The following is a 13,381-nucleotide window of genomic DNA, read 5'->3' as shown; positions in this document are numbered from 1 at the left end:
TACAAATATTATGTGCTTTTATCCTCACAAAAATTCTGGGGGGTAGGCGCTATTATCATCCCCATTTTACAGATGAGGAAACTGAGGCAGATAGAGGCTAAATGAATTGCCCATACTCATAACTAGTAAATGTTGGAGGTTGGATTTGAACTCAGGTCTTCTTGACTGCAGGTCCAATGTTCTTTATGCTATACCACCTAGTTGGGTTCTATGTTATTATTAGGCTTTAAGAAGTTTCAGAGTTTGATTTACATACCTGCCCATTTGCCCGTAGTCATTAGGGGAAAAACCCTTAAAAAGCCTAAATTCAGTTAAATACACATTAATTTAAAGAAGTGTTTCATTGTAGGAGAGAGAAATAGAAGAGTGTAGGTGAAAAAGTGAATAGTGGAAGTGCAGGTGGGCTAAGTCTTTTCTGTTCAGTTGTTTTCAGTCATGTTTGATTCTTCATGACCCTGTTTGGGGTTTTCTTGGCAAAGATACAACAGTGGTTTGCCATTTCCTTGTCCAGCTCATTTTACAGATGAGGAAACTGAGGCAAACAGGGTGAAATGACTTGCCCAGGATCACACAGCTAGAAAGTGTCTGAGACCAGATTTGAACTCAGGAAGATGAGTCTTCCTGACTGCAGGCCTGGCGCTCTATTCACTGTGCCACCTAGCTGCCTTGGGCTAAGTCTTTAAGCTCAGGAAAAAAAAAAGTGTAGAATAGGTAGGATGACTAAGACCAAAAAAAGTCACCAAGTTTTTGACACTAGCAGCAGTGTATAAAGTTTATGAGGTCAATAATCAATAGTGGCCTTCAAGCACAGTTTCAATTTGAGCAATGAAACAGGATTATAAGGCAGTTAGCGGAAGGCTTTGTGGGTGGTAAGTAAATGTTGGAGGGACAAGTTACTAATTTCAAAAGCAGAGTATGACCTTGAAAAGAAAAAGAAATTGAGTGACAGATAGAAGAAATCATGCTTAATATAAGTTTTTTCTTTTTAAATTAAGTTAATAGGAGATTTAGGGGATAAATACAGAAAAAGTGCCACTGGAAAAGGAAAGGGAGAAAGTGATAATATTGTGGGAAAGTGAGGGAATCATCCAAAGAAGATGGTGCCTGAGAGAGTGGGTTAGGTGTAGAATTGAGAGCACAGTTTGATAGTTAAAGGTTTCTGAGGTCAAGCCTTGGAAGAGGGACACACCTGTTCTTCTGGGACTGGAAAGCTGGTTGAGAGAACAGACATTTTGAGGGCAGAAAAGAAAGTGTTGACAAAAAAGCTTAAACCTGGTAGCCTGGTTCTTCTCAGTTTCTGCCAGTGGGGAGGGTGGGTGGGTTGGAACTAGGACAGGGGTGGAGAACTTGTGGCCTCGAGGCCACTGTGAAGTTTAAATTCAGTCAGAGGGCCACACTTGAGGACATAGAGGGCCACATGTAGCCTTAAGGCCTCAGGAGGTTAAAGATAGTGAGGAAGTGTGGAACAAACTCTAGAAGGGGTTCCAGGGTGAGGGTATCTAAACTTTTTTGATTGATCACCCCTGTCATGAAAATATTTAAATCATGTGTTCCCCAATATATTATATTGATTTATGCATTATGTAAATGCACTATGTATTAATATATTATGTATATCATAAAACAAAATAGAAAAGATGAAGGTGAAATAAATAATGTTTTCATTTTATTTATTAATAATACAAAAACTTCTTTGTTCTCATTAAATTACTATTAATAATTTTCAAGGAGAGCTGTGTTTTTAAATATGCTTCATTCTAAATATATATATATCTATACATATATATGTATAGATATATATGTATATATATCTATATATATATGTGCTGGGGGATAGGACAGGCGTATGAGTTATGATGGTTTGTTAGTAATTAATTATCCAGGTAACTCGATTGATGGTACTAGCCAAAGAAGAGAATTTCTTTTGTATAGCTCTTTTTATAGATACTTTTTATAGAAAAATTACCAGATAATGAGTTTTAATGATGACCTTAGATATTCATCGCATTCATGACACAAAAACAAGCCAAAGCTAATTATGTCTGATTTCAGTTGAGCAGAAAGTTTTCAGTATAAATGCATTCCTCTTGCCTTATGTGGTTCAGTTTAATTGATGTTATATTTTGTCCATTTCCTACTTATGTTTGGATAGTTTGGTTGTTTTAGCACGAGGGTGAGGAACAGCAAGGTGGGCCGGTTTGGCTGGGCTGTAGACTACAGGAAAGGGAATAATGTATAACCAGTACAGAAAGGTAATTTGGGCTCATATCACAAAGGGCTTTAAATGCCAGGCAAAGAAGTTGATATTTGGTCCTTGAGTCAGTAAGGGAGTTATTGTGGTTTGTTGCATGGGGAGAGGGGCATAGTTTCTTATGCTTTAAAATCATCATTTTGGCAGGTGTTTGGAGGTTGTACTAGAATGGGGAGACACTATGGAGAGAGCAGGGAACAGGGAGAGTTGGACACCGTTGTAATAGTCCAGTGAAATGGGATGAAGGCCTGCTGTGGGGTGGTGGCTGTGTGAGTGGAGGGAAGGTATCAGATGTAAGAGGTGTGGTAGAGGTAGAAATGATCAAATGTGGCAACTACTTGGATATGTGGGCTGAGTTGTGAGGAGCTGAAGATAATACTGAGGTTGTGAACCTAAGTGATGAAGGATGGAGGTGATGGGGTAGGTTTGGAGAAGCAAAGGTAAAATGTTAACAAGATCTGCAAAGCAAATCATAGCCCATCCATGCCTATTTATCCTGCATAACTCACTCTGTCTCACCCAAAATGAAAGGAAGGGGTGGTAGTAGATGTTTGGGGATGGAGAAGATCCCAACAATTATACATGTTGCTGTGGTGGGAACCTAAGTGTAGTTAGGTTTTAACTTCTCTGGTAGGCCAATCCATGGAGAAAGGGGAAGACTAAGAGTGGGTATGGCACTGTGGGAATGGGGTGGAGGAATGTTGAGCCATGATAGAAGAAGGGTAGGTGTGATCATCTTGAAAATGATTCTCGTGATCGGGCCCATCTTCTCACTGTCTATGAGGTCATCACACACTCCTTGGAATCTTTTGAGGGGGGAGGGAGGCACTATCATTGTTCTAGGAAATCCGGATAGGAATAGGATCTGGAGCTATAATTTCAGGGATATAGGGAACACCCAGATGGAGAAATTCCCTCTTCCAATGCAAGCTGACACTCTCTATGCAACTTAGAGTCTCAAAGGGTTGTGTAGGTCCTGGGGGATTGTGATTTGCCCGGGTAACCCAGGTCTTCTTGACTCTGATGCCAGCTCTCTGTCCACTATAACATGCTAAGCTAAACAAAAGGTATTGCCGGACAGCTCTGAGAAACATCATAAGATTATAGATTTAGAGCTGGAAAAGGATTTTTTAAGAGTTATTGAGTTCTATAAGGACTAAATGGAAGCAGAGAGATAGTTGAAGCTGAGGAGTTAAGTGACTTATACAATGTCATACAGGTTCTGGCTTCCTTCAAATTACTTGAATTTGCAAGTCAGGTCTTTGGAATTCATAACTTATTCCAGCGGCCATTCTGCCCAGCAAGAAGAGCAGAGAAAGCAGGCAGTGAGGGTGAAAGCTGTGTTATTACTGTTGTTATTGAGTCAAGTCTGACTCTTTACGACCCTGTGGAGTTTTCTTGGCAAAGATTCTGGAATGGTTTTTATTATTCCTTCTCCAGTGGATTAAGGCGAACAGAGGTTAAGTGACTTTCTAGGATCACATAGCTAATAATGTCTGAGGTCACATTTGAACTCAAGTCCTTCTGATTCAAGGCCCAGAGCTCTGTCTACTGAGTAATCTAACAAGCTCTGACATAATGGGTTCTAAAGTGAAAAAGACTAGCAGGTTTCTGAGGGTAATGCTGAATTCTCTCCCTCCTCCCTCTGCTTGCTGGCTTCCCTTAAATCCTAGCTAAAATACCTTTTTCTTTTTTTGTTTGTTTTTTGGCAAGGCAGTCAGGGTTAAGTGACTTGCCCAAGGTCACACAGCTAGTGAGTATCATGTGTCTGAGGCCAGATTTGAACTCAAGTCCTCCTGACTCCAGGGCTGGTGCTCTATCCACTGTGCCACCTAGCTGCCCTAAAATCCCATTTTCTATGAGAAGTCTTTACTGATCCCCCTTAATATTAGTGACTTTCCTCTGTTGATTTTCTCCAGTTTGTCCTATGTATATTTTGTTTGCACATGGTTGTTAATTTCCCCCATTAGACCCTGAGCTCCTTGAAAGCAGGATTGTGTTTTGCCTTTCTGTGTTTTACCAGGGTTTAGCACAGCACCTGGCATGTAGTAGTCACTTAATAAATGCATATTGACTGCTAAAATCTTTGTTCGTACTTTCTGTCTGTGTTTCTGAATGTACTTTTCCTTACAGGTTACCCAGATCTTAGATATGCAGACACAAGTAGATGCAGAAGGCTGCTGTTATAATAGGAAATATTACTTCTTTCTCTTTATAAGAAACTATAGTGGACCCTTGTTCATTATTGAATCCATGAAAGTACAGAATCAGACTAAGGCTATTTAAGGGTATGTGCTCAGATCCACAATAACCCCAAAGCACTAACTCTTTAGGTCAGTAGGCCACCATTTAGTACATTACTACTAGAGTTTCCTAGTTAATAATTTATGGCATATACTAAATATTAATTTAAAAGCTTCATGTACAGTCCTCTTTTTCTATTCAATTTTGTATATGGAAAAGCTCTTTTTATTTGATGTTTGTTAAGTTCAGAATTAAAAAAAAGAATGCAAAAAATCAATCCCTTCATCTTTGAATATGCTGAATAAATGCATCTACTACTATTAGGTTGTTTAGTGAGGTAGGTGTGATATGTGGGTTCAGTTTAACAAATTCAACAATTTGTTAACAGATATCTAATAGGAGGTTGATACCCGAGATAAGCAAGGAAATAGTAAGGGAACACTAAGCTGCCCTCAATAAATTCAAGTTAACCTTTCCCAGATGAACTACAATGTTGGGTTCTGGAAGAACTGACATATAGGATTGTGGAGACTCTGTCAGTGATATTTGAAAGATCATAGGAAAAAAAGAAGAGGTACAAGAAGCCTAAAGGATCTTCTCCAGATCTGAAAAACAAAAAAGAGGGAAGAGAATAGAATCTGCAAGCTATAGGTGAGTGTGAGCCTGACTTTGATTCTGGGGAATATTCTAGAATCTATTGTTAAAGACATGGTTGGTAAACATCTAGAAGGGGAAGAGGTGATTACAAAGAGCTAGCATGACTTCATCAAGAATGGATCATGCCAGATTGACCTCAATTCCATTTTTGGCAGGATTACTAAATTAATAAATAAGTAGAGTGCTGTGGATGCAGTCTACCTCTATTTTTAGCAAAGCTTTTAGTAAAGTATCTTGTAGTATTCTTGTGAAGGTGATGGAGAGATAATGGAGTAGACAGTTTGATGGTTCAGAAGTAGCTGGCTGGCTGGATTCACAAAGTTGTTGTTAATGCTTTAAATGTCAAAATGGCAGGAGGTCTCCAGTAAACCACCCCAGGGACTTGGACTAGGCCTTGTACCGTTTAACATGATCACCAACAACTTGGATAAGGCATAGAAGGCATTCTCATCTTATTTGCAGATGACACAGAGCTGGGATAGATAGCTCACATAACTGATGCAGTCACAATGCAGAAGAATCTTAACAAGATTCTGCATGATTCTTAAACTTTTTTTTGTGTCCTGGTGTAGACCTCTTTTCAGAATAGTGTTTTTAAATGCATAAAATAAAGTTAGTTAATAGGACTACAAAGGAAGCCAACTATACTGAAATATAGTTATCAAAATATTTTAAAATAAGTGCACATGCTCCAGGTTATAGAAACCCCTGTTAGGGTAATGGACTGAATTTAATAAGATGCACTTATTATAAAATCTTATACTTGGTTACAGAAAAGGAAATCAACTTCCCAAGTACAAAATGAGAGAAATATGGATAATAATAATAGCATTTATATAGAACTTTAGGATTTGCAAAGCACATTACAAATATCTCATTTAATCCCCCAAACAAGCCTGTAAGATATTTTCATTCCCACTTTACAGATGAGGAAATTGAAGCTCAAAGAGGTTAAATGAATTGCCCAATGCCACACAGCTAGTAAGTGTCTGAGGTAGGATTTGAATTCAGATTTTCTTGACTCTGAGTCCAGTATACTATCTGTTAATGCTACCTAGTTGCCTGAAAAAGAGCTGATGGTTTTAGTGGACTACAAGTTTAATGTAAGTCAGTAGACACAAAGGCTAACTTGATTGCAGGCTAAATTAAGAGAGGTATAGCTTCCAGGAACAGGGAGGAGATAGGCCCACTGTTGTGTTCTTTTGGAAGAGGTCGAGGGTGACCAAAAGCCCCACGGTACTCTGTCCTTGTTAGACCTTATGTGGAGTATTGTGTTCAGTTCTGGGCACCAACAGTTTAAAGGAGGACATTGATAAGATGGAAAGTGTCCAAAGGAACCTGAAGTCCTTGAATCCATGTCATATGAGGATTGGTTGAAAGAAGTGGGAATGTTTGCCCTGGAAAGAGAAGGAAAGGGAGCAACGTGATAATTGTTTTCAAGTATTAGAAGAGCTGTCATGGTGGGGATGGGGAGGCATACAGGGTGGTGCAGAATTATGCCTGTACTGTTTGGCCCCAAAGTGCAGAAGCAGGAGCAGAAGGTGAAAGGTGCAGAAAGGCAAATTGTGAGAAGAAACTTCCTAACACTTAGAGCTCTCCCAAAGTGGAATGGGTTTCCTTGAGAGTTGGTAGGGTCTCCCTTTTGAGGTCTGCAGGCAGAGAGAGGCTGGATAATCAATTGCCAGGTATGTTATAGTGGATAGCCCTTTCAGGTTGGATTAGGCTTAGTTTCCTTCCAACTCTCAAATTCTTTAATTCTGTGAAATTCAGCAGACTCTCCCTACTGTATAAAGGGCGGATTCCCTGGTAGTTTAAAGAATTTATTTGCCTTCTGAAATGCCTACCCAAAGTAAAGTACTTCTGGGGATGCGTAGATAACTGAAGAAAATGTGGTCCTCTAATACAATACTCAGCCTTTAAGTGGACAGGGAGAAAAAGTCACCCCCATGTTAAGTCCCTTCTGGAATAGTTCTAATCTGAGAACCAATAATTCTTCATTTGATTACACTGAGTGCCTCTGCTTTTTTGTTTTGGTCTTCATTGCAGTGAATCTAAATTTATCTTATTTTATATAAAAGCTCATAGGATATGAGCTTCATTCATATGAAATTTCATACATTGCAGATGATCATTGCATGCATACATAGATAAAACATTGAATAGTTATCTGCCTCCAAGAGAGATTCCTGAGGCTTTATGCATGATAAACATTCATTTTTTCTTAATCGTAATTTTGCAAAAAAAAAAAGTATTGGTTTTATTTTTTTCCCTTCAGCTCGTTTCTGTTCCAAGTGAAGGAATGCAGCCACTAATTTAGCTGTGATAGCTGTCTTGGTTACCTAACGCTAATCTTTATAGGAAACTTCTAAATAATTTAAGTCTTGTTTGGGTTAAATGAATTCCTCTGAGGTAAGGGCAGTGGTAGCACTATAAATAAAAGAAATGAGTAAATAATGCCTTAGGCTAGAGTGGAAGTTTGTTTACAACAGTAACTAACCTTCCCCTTTTGGTGTCCTCTTAAAGGGACCTTTCTGGCTTAAGTAAATTGCCCTGAGGTGGGAGAGAGTGGATTGGACCAAGCTGACCCAAAGTAATCCCTGACAGCTAGCCTCAAGTGATTAGTTTGGTTGTTTTACTAAAAAGTTCATGATTTGCTTATCTTTGTTGTAAGTAGTAAGCAATCAATGCCACCAGAGCTATGGTTACAACAAGAACTACAGAGTAGCATGGTAAAAATTGGCTTTTTTATCAAAAAAGGAGCAAGTATCTGCGTGCCCACTAGAAGCAAGCTTAGAGAAGGAAAAGAGAGAGAAGGAGAGAGAAAAAATGCTTATGAAGAGGAAGTGGTAAGGGACTTCTACATTTCAGTGTGACCTGCCCTGTCAGGTGATTGTGGTAGGGGAGGGTGATGTGAAAAAAAAAAGTAAGTAAAATGTCCTTATAAAGACAAAATCTATTTCTTTTCTGGATGATGATTTGTCACCCAACTTACTTCCTGCCTTTAGACCACATACAGGAGGTTGACAGATAGAGTAGTTCTCCAGACCAGAAAGGAAGGGTCTCTAATCAAACGCCAGCACTACTGTCTACAGCTTTTTTTTTTACACAAGGTAATTTTTCATTCTTTAAGTCATTCTTTCTTCCGTCAATGTCAGTGATGCTGGTGCCAATGAATTTACTCTTTTTTTAAGGGCTGTTTAGTTGGGTGGGTGGGCCGGTGTGGTGGTAAAGTAAGAAAGATGGCACCTGTCATTGCTAGGAACAGTGCCCCGGGCAAGCAGTATAGCAGTTTAACTGCACAGGAAATTTGTGGTAAACGTGTAACGGCCCAGGATGGGTGTCATTGTTGGTGCAAATGGTTTTGGAGGAGGGTGGGTGGGTGGGTGCACCACTTAAATTGTCTAGAGCAATACTGAAATGGATTTTTTAGAAAAATCTTATTTTCTTTCTAATTGACTTGTATCTCCATGTATTTCCCTTACTCTGTGAGACTATTGACTAGACTTTATTGTTGCTAAAATGTTTTAAAGATAAATGCATATTGATTATTAAGATTGTGGTACATATTGGACTAAGAGGATGGTTTAATTTTAACTTCTGTAGTTCTGACTTTTTCTAAGAAATTACCTTTTTCACATGTGAAGAACTTGAGTTATGTTACTGACTGTGATTGTGGTTATTTGAGCCATTTGGTTTAAACTAGAATTATTAATGCATACGTTTGATACCTATACAGAGCCAGAAATGTCTCCTTTTTTCTGTTTTTCTCCATTAGAAGTAAGGGCAGTGTGTGTTCCTTAATTTCAGTGCTTTCTCCATGAGTTTTAAGCCATTCTACACCACATATACATGAAAAGTCAGATTATATTAGGGGACAAAGCTCTGAGCTACAAAGGATACTTCTTTGAAAGTACCAATGAATAATTGGCCCAGACACATAGAAACCATGGATTTCAGAGTATCTTAGGAAGAAGCTTCATTAAATCATCATCCTCAAATAGTATTAAGTGCTCACTGATGCTTAAAAATTTGACAGAAAACAAACATGCCATTAGTGTTAGAGATCCATTTGTTAACATTCGAATTCATTTTTGTTAATTGAAGAATCACATTTCCCCAAAGTGACTCTTTGCCTGGCAAACTATTAGAGGGGAATACACACACACACACACACACACACACACACACACACACACACACACACACACACACACCCACCAGACCATACGTTGATTTTAAGTTGATTTTCATTAAGCCAGTCAGCCTGTTGGGAAGACTAGGGAGGTGAACTTAAATAGAATTAGCTGTAAAGACATGGAATCTAGTACAAAAAGAGAGTCTAGAGAAATTCTGAGAACATTCTAGAATGTGACTTTCAGATCATGTTTTGCAAGTCTCCAAGAAGTTGTTTGGATATTATTAGCAAAGGTAGTTTGAAAAAGTCTGGAAAGCACTGGCCTGAATAAATCCCAGCAAAAGATAACTTCAGGAAAACAAAATGTGCTTTGTCATATTTCAAAAAAAAAATGTTCATGTGTGTGAAGTTTACCAGTATATAAAAGAGTAATTAGGGTCACTAATGTCAATAATTTGTAGAACCATACCCCTCCCCCTTCCCATCTCTGTTAAAGTATCAAAAGTTGATCTGCCTGACCAAGTATCCATGTTCTTAAACCAATTTTGGAATCACATTCGTACTCCCATCTATTTCAGCTCTACTGACCCCTCGGGACTGCTTTCTATACACTCTCTGGCCGTCTGTCCACTTGCAGGTTTCCAGCCACTGGCCTTCCTCCACATACCTTCTTCAATTCTTATCCTTAGTCTAAGGGACAAAATTCCCGTTATCTGCCCTTAAATCAACCACTCAGAAGCTCCCTCTTCCTAATTCCCCAGTATTCTTTGTTTAGTTCATCTGACTCTTGACATGTTCTTTCCAGTCAGTCAGTCAATAGGCATTTTAAAAAACATTTACAATGGGCCAGGCTCTATGCTAAATGCTAGCAATGCAAAGAAAGTAAAAAACAATTTCTTGCCCTCAAGGAGCTTACGTTCTAATGGCAGAGACAACATGAAAATAACTACATCTAAGATATATAAAGTGTAAATGGGAAAAAATTTCAGAGGGAAGGCACTAGAAGGGTGTGTGTGTGTGTGTGTGTGTGTGTGTGTGTGTATGTGTTGTAGGGAGGAGGGAGCTAGCAAAGGCATCCTACAGAAGGCTGGATTTGAGCTTTGTGTTGAAAGCAGCTGAGAGGCCAAGATGAGAAGGAAGAACATTAGGCATGGGGGGATAGTCAGTGAAAAGGTACCACTTTAAGAGATGGAGTGTTCTACATGAGGAACAGTAAAAAAACGAGTGCCAGTCAATCAAAGAGGGAGGCAAAGTGTAAGAAGACTTCAAAAGTAGAAAGGGGCCAGAGCTTTAAATACCAAACAAAATATTTTATATTTGATCCTGGAGGTAATAGTCAGCCACTGGAGTTCTTTGGGTAGAAGTGATGTGATCAGTCCTGAACTTTTAAGAAAATCACTTTGGCAAACTGAGTGGGGGATGGGAGTAGAGTTAGGAGAGACTTGAGGCCGAGAAACTAACCAGAAGTTTATTGCAATAGCCTGGATGTGAGGCAATAAGGGTCTGCAACCAGGGTGTTGGCTCTGTTAGGGGAGGACACATACAAGAGAGATTTCGAAGGTAGAAATGACAAGATTTGGCAATAGATTGGATATTTAGAGTGAATGTGAATGAGGAGGGAAGGATGATATCAGGGTTTGGGGCCTGTGTGATGGAGAACTTGTTGTTACCTTCAGGAATACGGACGTTTCAGAAGGGGAAAGAGTTTGGAGAGAAAGATAATGAGTTCTGTTTTTGACGAGATGAGCCTGAGATACCTCTGAGGCATCTAGTTCAAGATGTCTAAAAGGCGGATGGTCATGAGAGATTGGAAGTCAGCAGGGAGGTTAGGACTGGGTTTATATGTCTCAGAATCATCTGCACTAACATGATAACTGAACCCTTGAGAGCTTGTGTCATATTTCAAATTAGATAGTGTGTAAAGGCTTTGTTGACTTGGATCACCCAATGGTATGAAAATATAAGCCTTAACAAGATTTCTTAAAGAGAGAGACTCAAGAAAGTCTCAAGACACAAAGTGACTGAGATTTGTGCAAGATAGCAAAGAAAAGCAACTAATACCAAAATGGTAAAAAGCCTGAAAGAAGCACCCATTAAAGGGTCTTAGTAACCTTCCCGTGATCTACTCCCTGTCTGATCATCAAGCCAACTTACAAGGCCTGCGTATTGCCACCATGGCTTCTCTCAGTCCCATCAGCCTTAAATCAGCCCATTTTCCTCACAGATATCCTCTAGGTCACAGGTTCTTCATCTTTTTTTGTGTTGTGGGTCACTTTGGGAATCTTGGGAAGCCAATGAACCCCTTCTCAAAATCATGTTTTAAGGTAATTGAAAGGAATATTAAATTTCACTTTGAAATTAGTAGAAATGAAGATGTAATTGTTTTTCCCATCCTAGTTCGTAGGCCCCAGGTTAAGAAACTCCGATCTAGTTCTAACCCTTTCAGTTTTACAGATAATTTTGAGGCCCAGACACTTCTCCAAGGCCCCACAGTTAGTGTCAGAAGGAAGACTAAAACTTGGGTCTTCCAATTCCCAGTTAAGTGCTCATTCAGTTGTACCTTTTCAATGCAATGGTCTTCCTTTACCAAAGGACAGGGGGAAAAAGTGGGGGAGAAAGTTAAATGCAAGGAAGAAACAAAATTATATGGGGTAAAATAAAGTTTGGGTTATAAAAGGGATAGACCTCATAGTCTCAGGGACCTGAATTAGGATTTATTCTATTTCAGCTTGAATGGGTATTATTGTGATTCTTCTGGGTCTCCTTGAGGGCATGGACCATTCCATATCTACATATTTTGTACAGTGCCGTGAGTAAATAGGGTCTTAGTAGTTCACATCAGTTTTCAGCATGATGACTGAGAAATTTAGAAGTCCCTTCATTCAGGAGCATCCTGAGAATGTTGTTCTTGATCAAGGGTTTAATTCCCTTTCCTTAAAATACGTGCTGTGGTTTCAACCATCATCAATCATCTTTGCAGTGATTTTTTTTTGCCAGATTGTTTCAAAGAAAGGTCCATACCTCAGAGTTATTTTGTGTGAGTAGGGCAATTAAGCAAGTTCTATCAGTAAAGTTAGATTCAACTGTACTTGTTCATCTACTTAAATAGAAAATATAAGTAGGAAAAGGAAAAGCTACCTCCTTGGACCATACCTATTCTCCTGTTGGTTTAAAAAGTCTTGTTCCACACTAGGAGGACTTGAAGGTTTTGGCAGCAGGGAGTGACTTGAGAGATTAAATCTGAGATTAATGAAGAAACTTTTTTGGTCTCATAATGACAGATAAGATGATAGGTCCCACATAATGATGAAATTGAGACTCACATTTACATATGTGAATATATGTGTATATGTACATATATATTCCTAAATCAGTTTTGAGGAATTTTATGCCACATTTGTAAATCATATCACCATTTTTTTCCTGTCTGGTGGAGATGCTCATTGAATAATTTAATATTTGTTGAATATCTACAATGGTTACTATGGAGTTGGAGTCCACAAAAAGTAAAATAACAGCAGTAAAACTTTGTATGTGGACTCTACTTTTTTCAAAGCACTTTCACATCTATTCTTTCATTTTTTCTTAAAATATACTGCGGACCATGACTTTGATAACTTAAAATGAAAACAGTTGCAGGCAATATTTTCATTTATGTTTTTTCTTTTTAATTTTCTGGTTTTTAAAATTTTATGATGAAAACTTATCTCATAATTTTGTTCTGATCCTTACCATCCTATTAGTAGCCTGTTTGCAATAACTCATTGACCTACGTTTGCTAGACTGAAGCAAGGCTTCCTATCTATCCCTGGTTTATTGTTGCCAAAGCAGAGGACAGATAGATGTATATAATTAACGCTTAAGTAATCCAATAATAAAAATTTTGGATTATTTTTCTCCAAGCTGGAAAATTCACAGCAAAAACCTTAGGCTGATGCTCCCTTACCATCTACCATGCTTCCATTGATTCTTGGTTGGGCAAACCTAATTGATACCCATTTTTCTTGCCTATTTCAATAAATTGTGGATTTTAATATCTCTAAGTCCTAAACAAAAACAAATAATTGGAAGCCACAAAGCTATTTAGCTAAATA

At 38.6% G+C, this 13,381-nt stretch overlaps 1 protein-coding gene across 2 annotated transcripts in view; it reads left to right on the top strand.

The window, feature by feature from the left end:
- Positions 1 to 13,381, top strand: part of LCP1 (lymphocyte cytosolic protein 1) — a 96,726-nt gene that overhangs the window by 32,726 nt on the left and 50,619 nt on the right. Inside the window, exon 1 of one of the 2 annotated variants that reach the window (XM_020993733.2) lies at positions 8,134 to 8,262. The exons of the other annotated variant lie outside the window; for it this stretch is intronic. The gene's annotated coding sequence lies outside the window, so the exon portion shown is untranslated. Of the gene's footprint in view, positions 1 to 8,133; positions 8,263 to 13,381 lie in introns of those variants that run through there. 2 annotated transcript variants of the gene reach the window in all.

Source organism: Phascolarctos cinereus, unplaced genomic scaffold, assembly GCF_003287225.1.
Source record: "Phascolarctos cinereus isolate Bilbo 61053 unplaced genomic scaffold, phaCin_HiC Scaffold_726;HRSCAF=1367, whole genome shotgun sequence".
Lineage (NCBI taxonomy): Eukaryota > Metazoa > Chordata > Mammalia > Diprotodontia > Phascolarctidae > Phascolarctos > Phascolarctos cinereus.
This window is presented reverse-complemented; position numbering and strand designations above follow the sequence as displayed.